This window comes from Pituophis catenifer, unplaced genomic scaffold (assembly GCF_029215685.1).
Source record: "Pituophis catenifer annectens isolate HBS135680 unplaced genomic scaffold, rPitCat1.0.hap2 SCAF_3, whole genome shotgun sequence".
In the NCBI taxonomy this organism is placed as follows: Eukaryota; Metazoa; Chordata; class Lepidosauria; order Squamata; family Colubridae; genus Pituophis; species Pituophis catenifer.
In genome coordinates this window covers 211,583,669-211,593,580 of record NW_027256883.1, presented here as the reverse complement: position 1 = coordinate 211,593,580, position 9,912 = coordinate 211,583,669, and positions in this window count along the sequence as shown.

Sequence of the window (9,912 nt, the reverse complement as noted above, 5' to 3'; positions counted from 1 at the left end):
TTATGACAGATACAAGTGTAAACATAATTATAAATACATGAAAAGGATACGAATAAAAGAAAACATTAGGACAGGGATGGAAGGCACGCTGGTGCGCTTATGCATGGCCCTTAAAGACCTCTTAGGAATGGGGTGAGGTCTACAGGAGACAGTCTTAGGTTAAAGTTTTGGGGGTTTGGGGAAGAAACCACAGAGTCAGGTAGTGCATTCCAGGCGTTGACCACTGTTGCTGAAGTCGTATTTTCTGCAGTCTAGTTTGGATCGGTTTACCATGAGTTTGTATCTATTGTGTGCTCTTGTATTGTTTTGGTTGAAGCTGAAGTATTCATTGGCTGGTAGGACATGGTAGTGGATGATTTTATGTACTATGCTTAGGTCAGACCGAAGATGGCGAAGTTCTAAGTTGTCTAAGCCCAAAATTTCAAGTCTGGTGGCATCAGGTATTTTGTTGTGAGCAGAGGAGTGGAGAACTCTTCTTGTGAAATATCTCTGGACTCTCTCAATTGTATTAATGTCTAATATGCAGTGCCGGTTCCAGATAGATGAGCTGTATTCAAGAATTGGTCTGGCAAAAGTTTTGTATGCCCTAGTTTGCAGTTCAATATTACCGGAGTAGAAGCCACACAAGATTAGGTTAACAACTCTTAATGCTTTTTTGGCAATGCTGTTACAGTGAGCTCTGGCACTTAGATCATTAGAGATTGTAGGAATCTGCAATGTGCATATGTGCAGGAATTTTCCTATCTTGGATGGCAAACTTCAGATAAGGAAAGTTACTTGCACGTAAGCGCCAGGAAATGACATTAGAAGATAAAGACCCTAACTCTGTAAACAAGAGGAACAGGAGGAGAGGAAGTGGGATGTGTGTTAGATTTTAATTATAGTTAAACATTATAAGTGCTTAAGCAAAGCAGTAATGACTAAGCTATGATTTAAGTTACCTGGAAGATTCTGTGAGCCAATGATATTCTGCCAAGTACGCTGTAACTTGAAAGTAACAAACTATATAATGTCACTATGTAAGATAATAAAGTTACCACATATATTCTCAACCTTTGTGTGTGTGGTCACTCAACAAGAGATGAGTATTCCAAGGTCTTTGACAGAGTGAGGGTTATCTGTTAGGTCATATCCGTCCAGCTTGTATTTTGTGTTCTGATTTTTTTTTGCCAATGTGTAAGACAGAGCATTTGTTGGTTGAGATTTGGAGTTGCCAATTGTTTGACCATTCTGACACATAGTCAAGGTCTTTTTGTAGAGTAGCAGCATTGTCATAGTTTTACGTCATCAGCGAAGAGAATGCAGTTGCTTATAATATGATCTCAAAGGTCATTAATATAAAGTATAAAGAGTGTGGGTCCTAAAACGCTGCCTTGGGGGACACCGCTGTTAACAGGTGCAGGGTTAGATAAGCCATTCCTTATTTTGACTACTTGTTGCCTGTTCGATAGGAACGCAGTTATCCACTTATGCAGGAATCTGGAAATGCCATAAGATTTTCGTTTTAGAAGTAGCTTGTTGTGTACCACTGAATTGAAGGCTTTACAGAAGTCTATATAAATTGAATCTATTGATTGGTTCTTTGGTTGCTGTTGGCTTCTTTGGCAGTTTCTTGATTGGGATATTGTCTACTTATTGATTATTGATCTGAAGTTAATCTTAGGGTTAATCTATGCTCATCTGGGTGTTGATTGCTGGCGGAAAATGGTCTTTTCACCTTTTTGCTAGTTGATTGTCTCTTTTGTGTAGTGTATAGATATTGTTTATGACTGTGTTTATTGATTTCTAATTTGCCAGAGTTTCAGGCTTCTAGAAATTCCCTAGAGTTTTTGGATCATGGATGGTAATTGGTGCACCCTAGGAGGATGATTGAGGTGCTAGGTTTTTAGTCTTTGTTTTTGTGGTTTGTAGTTTTATTATAGTGAACTGCCCAGAGTTAGGTGTTATGGGCAGCAGTACATATCTAATAAATAGATCTTGTTATCAGAAAATAAAGATGACTTTGCATCATTCATCATGGACATAAAACTGCAAGAGAAAGATCCAAGTTAGTGCTAAATATTAACAAGGACAAGGTTATTTCAGTCAGAGTGCTTAGAGTGACTTCATAATATTGCATAACAGGTCTGAGATAGCTGGTTGCAAAAATTACTATTCTGTGATTTAATTGATTAATCCAGAATTAATCTTCTTGAAAATAATCTTAGAGGATTTCGTTTTGAGCGATGATATATAGAATTGCTTTGAAAGTACTGCAGCTATAATAAACATGATCTTCTAAACTCAGAAATAGAATTGGCTTAGTTAACTGTATCGACGTACACGTTTTTGGATTCTGCATATATTTTTACCTTATGTAGAACAGATGCATTTGGAACATATGAAACCTGCTTAGCACTTCCTGAAAAGAAGCTTTGTTTCAGTCCCTTCTCTTATCAGTGCCAGCCATGTTTACATGAGACCTGGAAGTAGAGAAGTGGGTAGATGGGCTCTCTTTTCTTGATGAAGGGAAAGAAACACTTAAGAAGCCCTTATGTTCATACAATCTGTTCCTAAATTTTTAGTAAGTCAGAAAATACATTCTGTGCTGGCTTAATACTGCAAGATAATTTTATGGAAAGACTTTGCTCATGGACTGTTTTGTAAATGTTATTATTGCCCTAGTCAGGAGTCCTGGCATCTTTTTGAAATCAAGGGGTCTGTCTGTCTTTTTGTCCATCTGTCTATCTGTTTGTCTGTCTTTCTGTTCATCCATCTATCCATCCATGTCTGTCTGTCTGTCCGTCCATGCATCCATCTATCCATCCCTCTCACAGAGGGGCTATACAATTTAATCAAAACATTAAAACCAAATAATTTACGATTCAAATTTAAAAACGTAAAACAACAACATAAAGTTGCAAGAGGTGGAGAGAGCCAAGATGGGAAGACTAAGAATTGTTCATGTAGACTGGGGAGGAGTTCCCATGGGGCCAACCTGCCCCGTGACCTTGGGCTGCTGTATCCCTCACGTAAGGCTACACATCCAGGCTTTGACCCCTTTGTGGAAGGCCAGGGGATTGGAGGCTTTCCTAGTCACTGGGAGCAAGGTATTCTACAAAGTAGGGGCTGCCACAGAAAAAATTTGCAGAGCAATAGTTTGGCTTTGCTGTTGTAATACGTGGTCTTACTATTGGTAGGAGGGTGATTGTCTGCTTACACGTTGTAACTTAAAAGCTTGTGTAACTTAAAATACAATTTATTGATTGGTTCGCTTCTTATGGTTATTGACTGAAAAATTGGTTTTTTATTATTTCTTCCTTTCAGGCAAACAGTTAAATGTGGGTTGTATCCCATGATTGTGTAAGCAGAATGCAAACTAATTTTCCTGCTGTGTTTCTCCAGGGATAAGGAGCAATCTCTTGAACAGTACAGAGCCATTAATTCTGCCAAGGATGGGTGTTTTTTTTTTTTACAAACTAGGGGTCACATTTCTTTTGAAAACCATCTCCATGGCTGCGTGGGGCATGGCCAGTAATGTCATAATGTCACTGGAATATAGGCAGGTGTGGTGGAACACATTCTTTCAGGATTTTCTGATTTTCTGAGAATAGAGGTTAAGGGGCATTGTCTTAACTGTGCCCTCCAAAATCCAGGTTGGTGTCAGCGCCCTCTGGAAAACTTTAGGAGCCATAAAATGGTTACTAAAAGATTGCATGAAGACTATTCAGGGAATCCTTGACTTACAACAATTCACTTAGCGACCGTTCAGTGTTACAGTGGCCCTGAAAAAAGTGACATGACCTGTCTTCGCACTTATGACCATTTCAGCAATCCCCAGGGTCAGGTGATCAAAATTTTGTGCATTGTGGCATGTCTTTATAGCGGTGGCAGCGTCCCTGAAATCACGCGACTGCCATTTGCAACCTTCCCAGCTGTTTTCCAACAGGCAAAGTCAAGGGGGAAAGCTGGATTCTAATTATCCTCTGAAGTCTGTGTTTTGTGAAGTGCATAGAATGACTTTGTGGAAATGTTTATCCTCCTCTGGTACTTCAGTAAATATTTATTTTCCCAATTTCTCCCCTTCCCCCCTTTTAATTCTCATTTCAGCAAGTGAATGGGATCTTGGAGAGCCCCACAGGCACAGGGAAGACATTATGCCTCCTGTGCTCTACCTTGGCATGGCGAGCGCACTTCAAGGATGCCGTTTCCGCGCAAAAGATTGCTCAGCGATTAAAAGGGGCAGAGCTTTTTCCGGACCAGCCCTTGTCGTCTTGGGGTAATACTGTCACAGGGACCGAAGTTCCAGGTATTTCCTTTCATTTGGAAGCCCTCGTTACATTTGCAATGAGATTTTGACCATAGAGCAGATGTAAGGATAAGTTTCACGGTTCCAAGTAATAGATCCATAGCAAGCAGAACTCGGAGGCAGGTAAATTCCTCAAAGGATAGCTTTATTGGAAATATCATATTGGCACATACCTGGTGAAAACCTAGTTAAAAGAGAAAGTTTTCCCACAACCCCAAACAATCAGTCACATGGTCCAATCAAAACGCTGTCTGGTCGTCTGGTGACCTCCTCCTTCCACGGTCCAGGTGTAAGAATGTCCTTGCTTCTCAAGAGAAAGTATTTTGTTTTGGCTACACAAACCCCTCTATCTCTAATCCCCCCCTTCCTTTCTCTCAACTCCAGTGTGGAAACACTGAAGCTGCAATATGGCTCCTTTCAGGTCAGCTTCTGGGTTGACAATAAGAACAGAACAGAATAACAGAGTTGGAAGGAGCCTCATAGGTCATCTAGTCCATCCCCCCCCACCCCGCCCAAGGAGGAGACCCTACACCAGATGGCAGTCCAGTCTCTTGAAAGCTTCCAGGGATGAAGCTCCCACAACTTCTGAAAGCGAGCTGATAATAGGCTTATTAGATACAGGTAGTCCTCAATTTACAGCCATTCGTTTAACGACTGTTTGGCGATACAAAAGCACTGCGACTTACAACCAGTCCCCATGCTTACAATCTTCGCAGTATCCCCAGGGTCACATGGTCAAAATTTGGGGGTTTGGCTATTGGCATGTAGTTATGACAATCGCAGCATCCCAGTGTAATGTGATCCCCATTTGTGAACCTTCCCAGCTGGCTTCCAACAAGCAAAGTGAAGGGGGGAAGTCAGATTCACTTAATGACTGTTGTTGTGTCCGTGGTTACCTGATTGCCATTTGTGACTTTTCGGGCCAGCTTCTGACAAGCAAAGTCAACATGGGGAAACTGGATTCATTTAACCACCTCATGATTCACTTAACATCTGCAGCGGTTCACTTAACAATCATGGCAAAAATGGTAAAAAAAACCTGGGCGTAACTCCCTTAACTGCCCCGCTTTGCTTAGCAACTGGAATCCTGGTCCCAATTGTGGTCGCAAGTTGAGGACTACCTGCAATGCTGGTACCCTCTCCTCTTGCAGCTCTTCAGAATTTTGAAAATTCAGGGAATATGAAAGTTGAAGGAAGTTGAACCAGTAAAAATATTACTAAAGATAAAGGTTCCCCTTGCACATATGTGCTAGTCGTTCCCGACTCTAGGGGGCGGTGCTCATCTCCGTTTCAAAGCCGAAGAGCCAGCACTGTCCAAAGACTTCCACGTGGCCATGTGGCCGGCATGACTAAATGCCAAAAGTGCACGGAACGCTGTTACCTTCCCACCAAAGGTGGTCCCTATTTTTCTACTTGCATTTTTTACGGGTTTTCGAACTGCTAGGTTGGCAGAAGCTGGGCCAAGTCACGGGAGCTCACCCCATTATGCGGCACTAGGGATTCGAACCCCTGAACTGCCGACCTTTCAATTGGCAAGCTCAGCATCTTAACCACTGAGCCAGCGTGTCCCCCCAAAATATTAATACATGCCTTGAATTATTTTTCATAACAAAAGCAGAAACTGGTTATGAGAAAAGCCTGAGAATCCTGTTGTCTGGGGAGGAGAACTTGAAGCAATGCAAACCAGTACATCAATTTTCACTGCCAATTCCAGAAACTTATCCACAAGTGCTTCAAAATAAATCTCCTTTTTTGAAGATAGTAAAAAACATGCAATCTTCTCTGTTAGGTGGGCAATTGGACTGTAAATTCCCAGACTATCCCCACAGGCTAAATTGTTACCATAGCACCAGCGAAGAAAAGCAGACTGACGATATATTTAGTTACTAAACACAAACTAAACAATTTTTTCCTTCTTCTTCTTTCTCCCTCCTGCGCACACGGCTCCTTTCTCACTTTCTCCGCATGACAGCTTATTACAGCGATGTCCCTAAAATAATTTATGCTTCCAGAACACATTCTCAGCTTGCTCAGGTCATCAGTGAATTGAAGAATACTGTTTACAGGTAAAGAAAGGATTTTGACTTCAAGTGTGAAAAGCGCCTGGGGTTTATAGCTGTCTCACCTTATTTATTTCAGAAGCATCCTTGTTTATTGCAGTGATCTGAAAAAAATGTCTTGCCCTGCAGCTACAGTAAAGGAGCACTCCCGAATAAAAAGCAAGGCCCCTCCTGGATCAGACCAAAGGATGATGTTTGTCCAACATTCTGATCCGCAGAGGCAAATCAGATTCTCTCTTGGAAGCCAACAAGCAGAACCTAAATGCAATATTACTTTATCTCAACCGCTGCTTGGAGGCTATTGCAAATGGTAATGGGGATCATAAATAGCTTAGACGACTGTTAGCCATTGGTGATTTATCCAGCTGAGCCTATTTCATCTCTTTTTAAAAGCAGTCCAAGTTGGCATCCATCGCTCCTCTCTTGCAGTGCATTTAATGGTAGTTTAATTATGTTGGTTGAAGAAATATTTTCTTTTTATCTGTGAGGATTTATATCATTCAGCTGTGCTTAAGGGTAACAGAATAACAGTCGGAGGTCTCGGAGGTTTGATTAACAGAGTTGGAAGGGACCTTGTGGGTCATCTAGTCCAACCCCCACCCACCCACCCACCCAAGCAGGAGACCCTACACCATTTCTGACATGGCCGTCCAGTCTCTTCTTGAAAGCCTCCAGTGATGAAGCTCCCACAACTTTTGAAGGCAACTTCTGTTCCATTGGTTGATTGTTCTCACTGTTAGGAAATTTGTCCTTAATTCCAGGTTGAATTATTTATTTTATTTTATTTTATTTTATTTTATTTTATTTTATTTTATTTTATTTTCTTTCTTTCTTTCTTTCTTTCTTTCTTTCTTTCTTTCTTTCTTTCTTTCTTTCATTCATTCATTCATTCATTCAATCAATTTTTATACCGCCCTTCTCCCGGAGGATTCAGGGCGGTGTACAGCCAGAGATAAAACCCACAACAATATAAAAGTTAAAAGACGAATTAAAAATATTAAATAATTTGGCCGAAAAAGCTAAAATAAAGACAACCCATTAAAATAGCATTAGGCCAGCCCTGCTTGGTGAAACAATAGCGTTTTGAGGGCGCGGCGAAAGTTGTGAAGGTCAGGAATCCTACGAATCTCCGGGGGCAGCTCATTCCAGAGGGCAGGTGCCCCCACAGAGAAGGGTCTCCCCTTGGGGGTCGCCAGTTGACATTGTTTGACCGACGGCACCCTGAGGAGTCCCTCTCTGTGGGAGCGTACTGGTCAATGGGAGGCTATCGGTGGCAGAAGGCGGTCTCGTAAGTACCCGGGTCCTAAGCCATGGAGCGCCTTAAAGGTAGCGACCAACACCTTGAATCGCACCCGGAAGACCACCGGGAGCCAGTGCAGCTGACGCAGGAGCAGTGTTACATGGGAGCGTCGAGTCGTTCCCATAATCACCCGCGCGGCTGCATTCTGGACCAGTTGGAGTCTCCAGGTGCTCTTCAAGGGGAGCCCCATGTAGAATCTTCTAGTCCAACCCCCTGCTCAGGCAGCAGACCCTATACCAAGAGCGGTGGTGGTGCAGTAGTTAGAGTGCAGTACTGCAGGCTACTTCTGCTGACTGCTGATTGCCAGCAGTTTGGCAGTTCAAGTCCCACCGGCTCAAGGTTCATCCTTCCGAGGTCGGTAAAATGAGGACCCAAATTGTTTGGGGGAAATATACTGACTCTGTAAACCGCTTAGAGAGGGCTGTAAAGCACTGTGAAGCAGTATATAAGTCTAAGTGCTATTGCTATTCCTATTTCAGACAAATGGTTGTCCAATCTCTCCCGTGTTGGAGCATTCACAGTTTCTGAAGTTCTGTTCCACTGATTAATTGTTCTCCCTGTCAGGAATTTTCTCCTTAGTTCCAGGTTGCTTCTCTCCTTGATTAGTTTCCACCCATTGCTTCTTGTCCTGCCTTCGGGTGCTTTGGAGAATAGCTTGACTCCCTCTTCTTTGTGGCAGCCCCTGAGATATTGGAAGGCTGCTATCATGTCACCCCTAGTCCTTCTTTTCATTAAACTGTAGTATTTTCACAGAGGGCATCTCCCTAGTAGCCATGTTGTACAGTTTAGATGCCCATTTATCTTGCTTATCCTGCCCCTGTTTTACTTTCCTGGGATTTTTTTAAAGCTAAAATATAAAACGTGCCACTGTTTTGCCTTTTCTTGATCTGTATTTTGACATTACATGGAAACGGCCTGGATCTTTTGCTCTTGTTAAAACAGACCCAAAGTTTGTGTGTTGGGATCCAGAGACCAGCTTTGCATCCACCCTGAAGTTAAAAAGCAGGAAAACAATCATATGCAGGTAAAATGATATGTGCAAAATGATGCTGGCGCAAGATTATTCTGTTACTCTTATGATTGAGCCGAGGTGGCGCAGTGGTTAGAGGGCAGTCCTGCAGGCTACTTCAGCTGACTGCCAGCTGCAGTTCATCAGTTCAAATCTCACCAGGCTCAAGGTTGACTCAGCCTTCCATCCTTCCGAGGTGGGTAAAATGAGGACCCCAACTGTTGGGGGCAATATGCTCACTCTGTAAACTGTTTAGAGGGGTCTGTAAAGCACTGTAAAGCAGTTTATGACAGGAAATGCAGCCTCCCTATTACAAAAATTAATTTTATCATGTGTTTTTCAAAGCACTATCTTCCCCCATCACCTCTGCAGGAGCCCTGTCTTCCAATACTCTATTATAATGGGCCATGATGGTGCAGTGGTTAGAGTGCTGTATTGCGGACTAATTCTGCCAACTGCCAGCAGTTTGATTCTCACCAGCTCAAGGTTGACTCAGCCTTCCATCCTTCCGAGGTCGGTAAAATGAGGACCCAGATTGTTGTGGGCCGTAGGTTGACTCCGTAACCTACTCAGAGAGGGCTGTAAAGCACTATGAAGCGGTATATAAGTCTAAGTGCTATTGCTATCTCCTTAAGAGGGCTTTTTATGAGTAGTGTGGTGGCCTAGTGCTGAAGACATTTGCCTCCCACTCAGAAGGTTGAGAGTTCAATCCTAGATAGCACAAGATGTTTCTCTCCTAAGGCGCAAGTAAAAAAATATCTGCTGTGAACTCTGTGTAGGCATCAGGAAGGGCAGCCGGCCAGTAAATGCTCAGCTCCATCTAGTCGCCCCAACTCTACCCTGAATTAAGGGATTAGAGGGTTGTAAAAAGAGAGTAGGGGGCTTCCTATCAAAGCAGGGGTGTCCAATCTTGGCTACTTGACTGTGCATTTCAACTCCCAGTATTCCCCAGCCAGCCATGTGAAGGGTAACATATTCCCTATCTCAGAGCTAAGCAGACAAATCTACTTTGCACAGAATAGATGATCATGTTGCTAGTGTAAATTTAAACACGGAGCGCTAATGAACCTATTTTAGCTCCATTATGTGATGCACTGAACTGGATTTTAATTGATTTGCAGATCCACTTGTGTCGTATGAAAGTGTCAAGTCGCTCATGTCATTTCTATAACAATGTGGAAGGTAAGGAATGCGGATATTGACTGAGTTTGAATAAGGCTTTTGTTGATGGGGGTCACATTTATGTTACGGGTCT